General features: G+C 38.9%; 1 protein-coding gene across 1 annotated transcript in view; it reads left to right on the forward strand.

The window, feature by feature from the left end:
• The window catches only part of LOC6635287 (leucine-rich repeat flightless-interacting protein 2), an 82,524-nt gene extending 69,942 nt beyond the window's left edge, over positions 1–12,582 (forward strand). Inside the window, exons 7-9 of the mRNA XM_032433413.2 lie at positions 753–4,718; positions 6,443–10,409; positions 12,139–12,582. The gene's annotated coding sequence lies outside the window, so the exon portion shown is untranslated. The remainder of the gene's footprint in view (positions 1–752; positions 4,719–6,442; positions 10,410–12,138) is intronic.
• Positions 12,583–14,615: the final 2,033 nt, after the last annotated feature.

Raw genomic sequence — 14,615 nt, forward strand, 5'->3', positions numbered from 1 at the left:
ACAACCAGTGCATGGAAGCGCAGATGACAACTTTGTTTCTGACGCGCGGCTGTACTGTTGTAGCCGCGCATGCGAAGTTGATCATACAGAAAGGAGTTCTAATTGTGAATCTAGTCGGAATTGACTTATAGCTAGCCAAATGCATTAACTTATATATGGGCTAGAAGATACTTTGGTCTGCTTGTTAAGTATATTTTCACAAACCTTTTATACTCTTTTCACCAATTATCAACGGGTTCAGGGTTTTAGAAAGTAGACAGTAAGTCACATTTTGCAATCTCTCAGTGGCCCCTTTGTTGTTTTGTACTAAAATATGAGCCCCTAGCGACTTCTGCGGTGTTAAAATCAAAAGCGTGGCAGAGTAGTCTGCTAGGGTTTGAGTTTCCCCGTTATTAAAAAAATGGCATACATAGTATTCATAGTGTGTTACTCTCATTTGTTTTATACCCTTGATGTTTCACTCCCTGATATCGTTTGATAGTGTGTCATTATATTCATAGGATAGATGCGTGGTTGATTTTGTTGCAATGAGTGTAGAAAATAAGATTCAGCCGATATTTAATCACAATACAGGGGTTGGCATTCCTGCATTATGTGGGCACAGGAGCCAACCCACATCTACTGTTCCCAGCTTTCACTTATAAACAATGCTGTATAACTGTATGTAAGAATTCCTGTATCAGTTGTCTCATTAATTATTTTATTAACCTTATTATATACATTATGTTTTTTTTCCTATTTGTATTTTACAGCATCGGGAGATTTTGGAACGTTTGGAGGAAGCAGAAACCGCTAATAACCATCTACTTAAACGACTTGATAAACTTAAAAATGCAAAAAGCACAATATTAAAGGAATTATAATCAATGATGATGACATGGAATAACAATATTTCAACAGCACGCACATGCAAAACATTAATCGAAGCTAATTGCATAGATAATATATCTTTAAAATAGTCAACTAGTTAGGCCCTATAGCAAATATTTAAATTTGAAAATATTTAAATTACTTTTTTATATACTTGCGCTACTTTATGTAATCCTTCAAAAATTGGTACATGTATTTAAATTATGTCTTCTTAGTCTTATAGTCAAGTTGGTTGGTTGGTTGGTTGGTTGCTATGTGACGTGTTCCAGGTATCTGGCTATTCATTTTATCCCAAGAACGAGTACAATGAATTAATGACTGTTACCGGATATTGAATATGTTTAATTTGTAAGAGCTAGTGCTCTAAGCGACAATTACAAACTGCAATTGGCATTAAATATGAAATAAGCTACAGCCGGCATAGCCTCGATACATAATTAATTGATCGCAGTTAATTACAACAGTTGGGCACACTGAGTACGAGGTTGGCGGTTTTAGCCCCCGAGAATACGGAAGGCTAAATATTATTTCATATAAATTAGAAACTATATAAATTAGGTCTTCTGGGCAGGCTGCTGGTCACATCGAGTTATAGTTTAATCTAAATAAGTCTTCTGACCCAATCTGGGTTATGACTGAACGTAAGTGTCTTAGGACGATAAGAATGGAAAGCTTGAATTAGCGTTTTTATTACTGGTCTTGGGCTGTGTAATAATTTGTCAAATAATAACAACATTATTTTACGGCCATTTGTCGGAGATAGTATTAATTTATTGTTTTACAATCGAGTGTTCATAATGAATGCCCATGCGAGGGTAGCTATAAATATAACGGGCCTAACAAGCCTGGGTTGTTTGTTAGCTATCCCCCCACTAAGTTCGTGAGCGCCCCGGTTACGTTATATTTGCTGATGGATTCTTGTAATTTCACGAAGCTTGTCGCAGCTTAAGGAGCTGATAGATGAGGAAGCAACAACTGCTGTGGCATTAGTGTTGTGTGTGGTATTAGGTCATGAATGGTGATATTGAGCAATTTGGATCCCGATACAACTGGCCTTTTCTTTAACATTTAAAGTTGCCATCGATTTTGATGTCTGGACTGTCGTCAGCGCTGATTTACGTTGGGCTGTCGTTTATAATTATCACGCCGTCGTCCACTTGAATCATGGGCCTTAGGATAGCTGTCATTCCAGCGTGTATCGCTCGACCGCAGGTTTCGCCTTTTGCTGTTTTGTTGCAGATCGCGCCAAAATTGGTAATGGAGCACTCCCTGACCGCCGCGATATACTTAGTTTTAATGTTGTCTTGCAGCTGTAGAACTATATGTTGGTGGGATACGGGGAATACTCAGTGCGTTCTAAAGATGAATTTGTCTTTGGGATTTGCTATTAATATATGGACAATGTTTTCGAACTGTTGGACTTTAATAGTTTATTACCTAACGTCTTAAGACGTTGATGATTTCTTATCGACTTATGTGTCGTTCTTAAGTCTCACATTAGATTATTAGTATATAAGTCTCTGTCGCTGAGTACAGCGGCAGAGCGGGAGCATGTATATATACATACATTTAAAGCATATACATTGAGCATATATAAATTAGGATTTAAATAATAAGTCCTCGCGGATTATTTTGATAGAACTTAATTTTGATAATTATTTATAAAACACTAGGCCGAAACGCCGTAGTGAGTGAGTTAAATTATACACGAAGTCGCTGGGCCGATGTGCCGCAGTGAAAGTCGAATTAAAAACTAAATTAACAAAAGATTGATCAAAAATACCTAAGCTATTGTGTGCTTTCACAACGGCCGCTAGAATGCTTAGCTTAGCCTCGTGCGCTGCCGTCGTGCAAGAACATCCGGCCCAGAGCTATGTCAGCATCTGCGGCTGGTGCTATGTTGCATTTTGCTGACCCCTGTTAGCTCGTAAGAACATCCGGCTCAGTGCTATGTCAGCATCTGGAGCTGGTGTCGTTGGCCTCTGTTAACTGCTCCCCTTTTAAGTTAAGGCCGCCGTCGGCCGTTCCTATCTTGGCGATCACCTTCTTAATCTCCTTGGCCGATGCCATATTTTTGGTGAACCGACGGTAGGTGACTCCGACGCAAATTATGGTGCAACACACAGCACCCAACAAGAAGGCTATTACCACGCTGTCGACGCTTCCAATTTCGTCCTTGACTTCCTTGATGATCTCCAGGTTACGTTCATTCAGGCGATGAAGGTAGGGGAGACTCAACACGTCTTGGTGGCCGGTGACGTTCAGAAGGGGAGATGCCGCGATGCCGGGGAACTTACTCTGGACGTTGTTGCGATTCAAGTACTTAGTTTCGTTGATCAGAGCCGAATTATTGAACGTGATTAGATTCGTTCCGTGAACCCAAGTCAAAGTACGGTTGTCAACGCAAACTTTAGAAGGCCGGTTATTGATGATAAGAATTCCGTCATCCACCCATGTGATCGGGTCTAAGTGACTCGGCTGCATTTGGCAGTTTGCCAAGCCACCAGCATGCAGCTCTCTGGCACAAGAGCTGGTCGGTGAAAGTTGACAAAAGGTTCCTCCCGGCGTGGAAGTGCAATTCTTAAGGGCAAGCACTTGATCTCCGCACTCAGCTATAATGTTGTCGTCAATTTGTAGCACAGCATTCTCATGTGCAACTGGATACAGCATCACCTTTCTGCAAGCCATTTTGATTTTCGGGAACTTAATGATAAAGTGAAGGGGATAAACAGATTGTAATACTTTCACGGACGCATCGGACATAAGGTCAGCTATTGAAGTACCTGTGGGTTCATCGACCCAAACAGATGTCAAATCTGCGTGATCTAATATATATGGGCTTATGATATTCATTTTTGCAAGGGTAACAGCGAGCACCAAATTCTGCATTTCCATTAGTAACATTCTATTCCGTTTCCAAGCAATCGATAAAAATCGATATCGACATCCTGTTTTTTTTAGCAAATTGGGTAAATAATAAGAGCTAGAGCCACCAAACATGATATGTTGCTTCTAGAATATTGCAGATATTTCAAGTATATTTTATTTCATACCTATCGCCACCTCCCCGCTACCACCTTAGAGCTATAAATCAAGTTAATAAACCAACTTTTATTACCAACGAATTTAAACCACAATTTAAATGCAATTGATTTTTTTTTGGTACAATAAGATATACTGTAGAAATTTCATAAAGATCGGTTAAGAAAAACCAAAGTTGTATGCAACTGCGCAATTGAATGGGGCAGCACCATTAAGAATTTCTGTATACATGTACACACACACATTCATGCGCGTCTGCTTCGCATTCTAATAGCATGGTAATTGCATCTTTTTTTTGTAATGTTATTTTAGTTCCTTTTTTTTATCATAAGTACTTAATTGTTGGTGTGGCTGCTGAGTAGAGGCATAGCAAGTGGTGCGGTCTGTCGCGAGTTCGAGCCCTACCGGGGAAAGTATTATTATTTTTTTTTTGCTGGTGTGGCTGTTGAGTAGAGTCGACAGTAAGTAATGCGGTCAGTTGCAAATTCGAGCCCTGCCAAGGGAACTTTTTTTTATTAATTTATTTGGTGTTGGAATAAGAGGGTTCAGGGTATCCCCTAGTCGGGAGCTCCCGACTAGAACCTCTTACTTGTTGAGGCTGTTGAACTGTCAATGTCCATCGGTTGACGAGGGGATGTGAGAAGCAGACAAAATGCTATCGATTGTCTTATTTGTGAGAAGCGTACGTTCACCTAATATCTCCTTCATTGCGTTCATTGTATTATCGTGTTTGTATTTAATTTGGTAATAGGTGTACATAAAGTCAAGTCTGTTAATAGCTTTAAAATTTAATTTTGTGTTAGAAGGTGCGTAACGAAATTATACGAAACTATAAAAATATTACTTTTAACACTCGTCAAATCGAAAATTTAGTTTTAGCAACTCACACGATGGAATAAAATACGAATGCAAAGCGTAATGTGCATAAGAGAACAGAATTTTGGGCTATGCTGGAAAGCCCCGTTAGATTTGATACTGAAAGTCGTTGTGTTGCTAAAAAATTTTTAGTAACGAAATTATATGAAACATTCAAAAAGTGATCTATAAGTTTGCGTATCAACTTTGTTTGATTGGGTTTTTATTTTTATGAATTTGGAGAGGAAAAAAGAAAAATTCTCGCTCTCGTCTCTGGATTATTATTAAACCAAGTTGGACAAATAATTTATCGTACATGCTGCGTAATCAATCATTTTTCAAAAAACTCAGGAAGGATTCGGTAAAAATAATAATGCTACGAAGACAGCACCGAATCAGCATAGAATGTCTCGTGACATTCTATGTCCTGTGCATTTTTTCAGCATCTTTGATTATTATTACCACAGGTGCGGAATGTGTTAGGAGCTTTACTTTTTTCATTTCTTGTAATTTGTAATCAAACGTTTGGGCCTAACTGGAAAGTGCAGTAATAACCGTAAACACGAGTAGGGGCTTTATATTGGAATCGCCAAACGGAGCATTTATTGTCACGTTTACTTGTTTTTTTTTTTTTTAAACTGGCCTTGGTTCACAGAATCTTTGTCTAACCCGGCTACTAAATCCTTTTGTTCACCATTTTTCATAAGGATATCATTGTATGTTACGTTTGTTGGTTTTTAAACACACGTAAAAAATGTTAAATTTTGAAGGGTCACTAGGCTATAAAAGTTACAAGCCGTTTAGTGACTGATTTATTGTTTAAGTTAAACGTAAGCTAGGTATAAAAATGTTCTTAAGGCAAACCTAGACATGTAACATATATTCGCTGATAGAGCATTAAGTCCAAGCGGATTGTATTTCAGACAACCAGTGCATGGAAGCGCAGATGACAACTTTGTTTCTGACGCGCGGCTGTACTGTTGTAGCCGCGCATGCGAAGTTGATCATACAGAAAGGAGTTCTAATTGTGAATCTAGTCGGAATTGACTTATAGCTAGCCAAATGCATTAACTTATATATGGGCTAGAAGATACTTTGGTCTGCTTGTTAAGTATATTTTCACAAACCTTTTATACTCTTTTCACCAATTATCAACGGGTTCAGGGTTTTAGAAAGTAGACAGTAAGTCACATTTTGCAATCTCTCAGTGGCCCCTTTGTTGTTTTGTACTAAAATATGAGCCCCTAGCGACTTCTGCGGTGTTAAAATCAAAAGCGTGGCAGAGTAGTCTGCTAGGGTTTGAGTTTCCCCGTTATTAAAAAAATGGCATACATAGTATTCATAGTGTGTTACTCTCATTTGTTTTATACCCTTGATGTTTCACTCCCTGATATCGTTTGATAGTGTGTCATTATATTCATAGGATAGATGCGTGGTTGATTTTGTTGCAATGAGTGTAGAAAATAAGATTCAGCCGATATTTAATCACAATACAGGGGTTGGCATTCCTGCATTATGTGGGCACAGGAGCCAACCCACATCTACTGTTCCCAGCTTTCACTTATAAACAATGCTGTATAACTGTATGTAAGAATTCCTGTATCAGTTGTCTCATTAATTATTTTATTAACCTTATTATATACATTATGTTTTTTTTCCTATTTGTATTTTACAGCATCGGGAGATTTTGGAACGTTTGGAGGAAGCAGAAACCGCTAATAACCATCTACTTAAACGACTTGATAAACTTAAAAATGCAAAAAGCACAATATTAAAGGAATTATAATCAATGATGATGACATGGAATAACAATATTTCAACAGCACGCACATGCAAAACATTAATCGAAGCTAATTGCATAGATAATATATCTTTAAAATAGTCAACTAGTTAGGCCCTATAGCAAATATTTAAATTTGAAAATATTTAAATTACTTTTTTATATACTTGCGCTACTTTATGTAATCCTTCAAAAATTGGTACATGTATTTAAATTATGTCTTCTTAGTCTTATAGTCAAGTTGGTTGGTTGGTTGGTTGGTTGCTATGTGACGTGTTCCAGGTATCTGGCTATTCATTTTATCCCAAGAACGAGTACAATGAATTAATGACTGTTACCGGATATTGAATATGTTTAATTTGTAAGAGCTAGTGCTCTAAGCGACAATTACAAACTGCAATTGGCATTAAATATGAAATAAGCTACAGCCGGCATAGCCTCGATACATAATTAATTGATCGCAGTTAATTACAACAGTTGGGCACACTGAGTACGAGGTTGGCGGTTTTAGCCCCCGAGAATACGGAAGGCTAAATATTATTTCATATAAATTGGAAACTATATAAATTAGGTGTTCTGGGCAGGCTGCTGGTCACATCGAGTTATAGTTTAATCTAAATAAGTCTTCTGACCCAATCTGGGTTATGACTGAACGTAAGTGTCTTAGGACGATAAGAATGGAAAGCTTGAATTAGCGTTTTTATTACTGGTCTTGGGCTGTGTAATAATTTGTCAAATAATAACAACATTATTTTACGGCCATTTGTCGGAGATAGTATTAATTTATTGTTTTACAATCGAGTGTTCATAATGAATGCCCATGCGAGGGTAGCTATAAATATAACGGGCCTAACAAGCCTGGGTTGTTTGTTAGCTATCCCCCCACTAAGTTCGTGAGCGCCCCGGTTACGTTATATTTGCTGATGGATTCATGTAATTTCTCGAAGCTTGTCGCAGCTTAAGGAGCTGATAGATGAGGAAGCAACAACTGCTGTGGCATTGGTGTTGTGTGTGGTATTAGGTCATGAATGGTGATATTGAGCAATTTGGATCCCGATACAACTGGCCTTTTCTTTAACATTTAAAGTTGCCATCGATTTTGATGTCTGGACTGTCGTCAGCGCTGATTTACGTTGGGCTGTCGTTTATAATTATCACGCCGTCGTCCACTTGAATCATGGGCCTTAGGATAGCTGTCATTCCAGCGTGTATCGCTCGACCGCAGGTTTCGCCTTTTGCTGTTTTGTTGCAGATCGCGCCAAAATTGGTAATGGAGCACTCCCTGACCGCCGCGATATACTTAGTTTTAATGTTGTCTTGCAGCTGTAGAACTATATGTTGGTGGGATACGGGGAATACTCAGTGCGTTCTAAAGATGAATTTGTCTTTGGGATTTGCTATTAATATATGGACAATGTTTTCGAACTGTTGGACTTTAATAGTTTATTACCTAACGTCTTAAGACGTTGATGATTTCTTATCGACTTATGTGTCGTTCTTAAGTCTCACATTAGATTATTAGTATATAAGTCTCTGTCGCTGAGTACAGCGGCAGAGCGGGAGCATGTATATATACATACATTTAAAGCATATACATTGAGCATATATAAATTAGGATTTAAATAATAAGTCCTCGCGGATTATTTTGATAGAACTTAATTTTGATAATTATTTATAAAACACTAGGCCGAAACGCCGTAGTGAGTGAGTTAAATTATACACGAAGTCGCTGGGCCGATGTGCCGCAGTGAAAGTCGAATTAAAAACTAAATTAACAAAAGATTGATCAAAAATACCTAAGCTATTGTGTGCTTTCACAACGGCCGCTAGAATGCTTAGCTTAGCCTCGTGCGCTGCCGTCGTGCAAGAACATCCGGCCCAGAGCTATGTCAGCATCTGCGGCTGGTGCTATGTTGCATTTTGCTGACCCCTGTTAGCTCGTAAGAACATCCGGCTCAGTGCTATGTCAGCATCTGGAGCTGGTGTCGTTGGCCTCTGTTAACTGCTCCCCTTTTAAGTTAAGGCCGCCCTCGGCCGTTCCTATCTTGGCGATCACCTTCTTAATCTCCTTGGCCGATGCCATATTTTTGGTGAACCGACGGTAGGTGACTCCGACGCAAATTATGGTGCAACACACAGCACCCAACAAGAAGGCTATTACCACGCTGTCGACGCTTTCAATTTCGTCCTTGACTTCCTTGATGATCTCCAGGTTACGTTCATTCAGGCGATGAAGGTAGGGGAGACTCAACACGTCTTGGTGGCCGGTGACGTTCAGAAGGGGAGATGCCGCGATGCCGGGGAACTTACTCTGGACGTTGTTGCGATTCAAGTACTTAGTTTCGTTGATCAGAGCCGAATTATTGAACGTGATTAGATTCGTTCCGTGAACCCAAGTCAAAGTACGGTTGTCAACGCAAACTTTAGAAGGCCGGTTATTGATGATAAGAATTCCGTCATCCACCCATGTGATCGGGTCTAAGTGACTCGGCTGCATTTGGCAGTTTGCCAAGCCACCAGCATGCAGCTCTCTGGCACAAGAGCTGGTCGGTGAAAGTTGACAAAAGGTTCCTCCCGGCGTGGAAGTGCAATTCTTAAGGGCAAGCACTTGATCTCCGCACTCAGCTATAATGTTGTCGTCAATTTGTAGCACAGCATTCTCATGTGCAACTGGATACAGCATCACCTTTCTGCAAGCCATTTTGATTTTCGGGAACTTAATGATAAAGTGAAGGGGATAAACAGATTGAAATACTTTCACGGACGCAACGGACATAAGGTCAGCTATTGAAGTACCTGTGGGTTCATCGACCCAAACAGATGTCAAATCTGCGTGATCTAATATATATGGGCTTATGATATTCATTTTTGCAAGGGTAACAGCGAGCACCAAATTCTGCATTTCCATTAGTAACATTCTATTCCGTTTCCAAGCAATCGATAAAAATCGATATCGACATCCTGTTTTTTTTAGCAAATTGGGTAAATAATAAGAGCTAGAGCCACCAAACATGATATGTTGCTTCTAGAATATTGCAGATATTTCAAGTATATTTTATTTCATACCTATCGCCACCTCCCCGCTACCACCTTAGAGCTATAAATCAAGTTAATAAACCAACTTTTATTACCAACGAATTTAAACCACAATTTAAATGCAATTGATTTTTTTTTGGTACAATAAGATATACTGTAGAAATTTCATAAAGATCGGTTAAGAAAAACCAAAGTTGTATGCAACTGCGCAATTGAATGGGGCAGCACCATTAAGAATTTCTGTATACATGTACACACACACATTCATGCGCGTCTGCTTCGCATTCTAATAGCATGGTAATTGCATCTTTTTTTTGTAATGTTATTTTAGTTCCTTTTTTTTATCATAAGTACTTAATTGTTGGTGTGGCTGCTGAGTAGAGGCATAGCAAGTGGTGCGGTCTGTCGCGAGTTCGAGCCCTACCGGGGAAAGTATTATTATTTTTTTTTTGCTGGTGTGGCTGTTGAGTAGAGTCGACAGTAAGTAATGCGGTCAGTTGCAAATTCGAGCCCTGCCAAGGGAACTTTATTTTTATTAATTTATTTGGTGTTGGAATAAGAGGGTTCAGGGTATCCCCTAGTCGGGAGCTCCCGACTAGAACCTCTTACTTGTTGAGGCTGTTGAACTGTCAATGTCCATCGGTTGACGAGGGGATGTGAGAAGCAGACAATATGCTATCGATTGTCTTATTTGTGAGAAGCGTACGTTCACCTAATATCTCCTTCATTGCGTTCATTGTATTATCGTGTTTGTATTTAATTTGGTAATAGGGGTACATAAAGTCAAGTCTGTTAATAGCTTTAAAATTTAATTTTGTGTTAGAAGGTGCGTAACGAAATTATACGAAACTATAAAAATATTACTTTTAACACTCGTCAAATCGAAAATGTAGTTTTAGCAACTCACACGATGGAATAAAATACGAATGCAAAGCGTAATGTGCATAAGAGAACAGAATTTTGGGCTTTGCTGGAAAAGCCCCGTTAGATTTGATACTGAAAGTCGTTGTGTTGCTAAAAAATTTTTAGTAACGAAATTATACGAAACATTCAAAAAGTGATCTATAATTTTGCGTATCAACTTTGTTTGATTGGGTTTTTATTTTTATGAATAATTCATTAAAATTCTGCGGGGATTGCGTTCGATTGGAGAGGAAAAAAGAAAAATTCTCGCTCTCGCCTCTGGATTATTATTTAACCAAGTTGGACAAATAATTTATCGTACATGCTGCGTAATCAATCATTTTTCAAAAAACTCAGGAAGGATTCGGTAAAAATAATAATGCTACGAAGACAGCACCGAATCAGCATAGAATGTCTCGTGACATTCTATGTCCTGTGCATTTTTTCAGCATCTTTGATTATTATTACCACAGGTGCGGAATGTGTTAGGAGCTTTACTTTTTTCATTTCTTGTAATTTGTAATCAAACGTTTGGGCCTAACTGGAAAGTGCAGTAATAACCGTAAACACGAGTAGGGGCTTTATATTGGAATCGCCAAACGGAGCATTTATTGTCACGTTTACTTGTTTTTTTTTTTTTTTTAAACTGGCCTTGGTTCACAGAATCTTTGTCTAACCCGGCTACTAAATCCTTTTGTTCACCATTTTTCATAAGGATATCATTGTATGTTACGTTTGTTGGTTTTTAAACACACGTAAAAAATGTTACATTTTGAAGGGTCACTAGGCTATAAAAGTTACAAGCCGTTTAGTGACTGATTTATTGTTTAAGTTAAACGTAAGCTAGGTATAAAAATGTTCTTAAGGCAAACCTAGACATGTAACATATATTCGCTGATAGAGCATTAAGTCCAAGCGAATTGTATTTCAGACAACCAGTGCATGGAAGCGCAGATGACAACTTTGTTTCTGACGCGCGGCTGTACTGTTGTAGCCGCGCATGCGAAGTTGATCATACAGAAAGGAGTTCTAATTGTGAATCTAGTCGGAATTGACTTATAGCTAGCCAAATGCATTAACTTATATATGGGCTAGAAGATACTTTGGTCTGCTTGTTAAGTATATTTTCACAAACCTTTTATACTCTTTTCACCAATTATCAACGGGTTCAGGGTTTTAGAAAGTAGACAGTAAGTCACATTTTGCAATCTCTCAGTGGCCCCTTTGTTGTTTTGTACTAAAATATGAGCCCCTAGCGACTTCTGCGGTGTTAAAATCAAAAGCGTGGCAGAGTAGTCTGCTAGGGTTTGAGTTTCCCCGTTATTAAAAAAATGGCATACATAGTATTCATAGTGTGTTACTCTCATTTGTTTTATACCCTTGATGTTTCACTCCCTGATATCGTTTGATAGTGTGTCATTATATTCATAGGATAGATGCGTGGTTGATTTTGTTGCAATGAGTGTAGAAAATAAGTTGGCATTCCTGCATTATGTGGGCACAGGAGCCAACCCACATCTACTGTTCCCAGCTTTCACTTATAAACAATGCTGTACAACTGTATGTAAGAATTCCTGTATCAGTTGTCCCATTAACTATTTTATTAACCTTATTATAAACATTATGTTTTTTTTCCTATTTGTATTTTACAGCATCGGGAGATTTTGGAACGTTTGGAGGAAGCAGAAACCGCTAATAACCATCTACTTAAACGACTTGATAAACTTAAAAATGCAAAAAGCACAATATTAAAGGAATTATAATCAATGATGACATGGAATAACAATATTTCAACAGCACGCACATGCAAAACATTAATCGAAGCTAATTGCATAGATAATATATCTGTAAAATAGTCAACTAGTTAGGCCCTATAGCAAATATTTAAATTTGAAAATATTTAAATTACTTTTTTATATACCTGCGCTACTTTATGTAATCCTTCAAAAATTGGTACATGTATTTAAATTATGTCTTCTTAGTCTTATAGTCAAGTTGGTTGGTTGGTTGGTTGGTTGCTATGTGACGTGTTCCAGGTATCTGGCTATTCATTTTATCCCAAGAACGAGTACAATGAATTAATGGCTGTTACCGGATATTGAATATATTTTATTTGTAAGAGCTAGTGCTCTAAGCGCCAATTACAAACTGCAATTGGCATTAAATATGAAATAAGCTACAGCCGGCATAGCCTCGATACATAATTAATTGATCGCAGTTAATTACAACAGTGGGGCACACTGAGTACGAGGTTGGCGGTTTTAGCCCCCGAGAATACGGAAGGCTAAATATTATTTCATATAAATTAGAAACTATATAAATTAGGTCTTCTGGGCAGGCTGCTGGTCACATCGAGTTATAGTTTAATCTAAATAAGTCTTCTGGCCAGATTGGGTTATGACTGAACGTAAGTGTCTTAGGACGATAAGAATGGAAAGCTTGAATTAGCGTTTTTATTACTGGCCTTGGGCTGTGTAATAATTTGTCAAATAATAACAACATTATTTTACGGCCATTTGTCGGAGATAGTATTAATTTATTGTTTTACAATCGAGTGTTCATAATGAATGCCCATGCGAGGGTAGCTATAAATATAACGGGCCTAACAAGCCTGGGTTGTTTGTTAGCTATCCCCCCACTAAGTTCGTGAGCGCCCCGGTTACGTTATATTTGCTGATGGATTCTTGTAATTTCTCGAAGCTTGTCGCAGCTTAAGGAGCTGATAGATGAGGAAGCAACAACTGCTGTGGCATTGGTGTTGTGTGTGGTATTAGGTCATGAATGGTGATATTGAGCAATTTGGATCCCGATACAACTGGCCTTTTCTTTAACATTTAAAGTTGCCATCGATTTTGATGTCTGGACTGTCGTCAGCGCTGATTTACGTTGGGCTGTCGTTTATAATTATCACGCCGTCGTCCACTTGAATCATGGGCCTTAGGATAGCTGTCATTCCAGCGTGTATCGCTCGACCGCAGGTTTCGCCTTTTGCTGTTTTGTTGCAGATCGCGCCAAAATTGGTAATGGAGCACTCCCTGACCGCCGCGATATACTTAGTTTTAATGTTGTCTTGCAGCTGTAGAACTATATGTTGGTGGGATACGGGGAATACTCAGTGCGTTCTAAAGATGAATTTGTCTTTGGGATTTGCTATTAATATATGGACAATGTTTTCGAACTGTTGGACTTTTATAGTTTATTACCTAACGTCTTAAGACGTTGATGATATCTTATCGACTGATGTGTCGTTCTTAAGTCTCACATTAGATTATTAGTATATAAGTCTCTGTCGCTGAGTACAGCGGCAGAGCGGGAGCATGTATATATACATACATTTAAAGCATATACATTGAGCATATATAAATTAGGATTTAAATAATAAGTCCTCGCGGATTATTTTGATAGAACTTAATTTTGATAATGATTTATAAAACACTAGGCCGACACGCCGTAGTGAGTGAGTTAAATTATACACGAAGTCGCTGGGCCGATGTGCCGCAGTGAAAGTCGAATTAAAAACTAAATTAACAAAACATTGATCAAAAATACCTAAGCTATTGTGTGCTTTCACAATGGCCGCTAGAATGCTTAGCTTAGCCTCGTGCGCTGCCGTCGTGCAAGAACATCCGGCCCAGAGCTATGTCAGCATCTGCGGCTGGTGCTATGTTGCATTTTGCTGACCCCTGTTAGCTCGTAAGAACATCCGGCTCAGTGCTATGTCAGCATCTGGAGCTGGTGTCGTTGGCCTCTGTTAACTGCTCCCCTTTTAAGTTAAGGCCGCCCTCGGCCGTTCCTATCTTGGCGATCACCTTCTTAATCTCCTTGGCCGATGCCATATTTTTGGTGAACCGACGGTAGGTGACTCCGACGCAAATTATGGTGCAACACACAGCACCCAACAAGAAGGCTATTACCATGCTGTCGACGCTTCCAATTTCGTCCTTGACTTCCTTGATGATCTCCAGGTTACGTTCATTCAGGCGATGAAGGTAGGGGAGACTCAACACGTCTTGGTGGCCGGTGACGTTCAGAAGGGGAGATGCCGCGATGCCGGGGAACTTACTCTGGACGTTGTTGCGATTCAAGTACTTAGTTTCGTTGGACTTTTATAGTTTATTACCTAACGTCT

The sequence above is a fragment of the Drosophila virilis genome, unplaced genomic scaffold (assembly GCF_030788295.1).
Source record: "Drosophila virilis strain 15010-1051.87 unplaced genomic scaffold, Dvir_AGI_RSII-ME tig00001758, whole genome shotgun sequence".
NCBI classification, from domain to species: Eukaryota; Metazoa; Arthropoda; class Insecta; order Diptera; family Drosophilidae; genus Drosophila; species Drosophila virilis.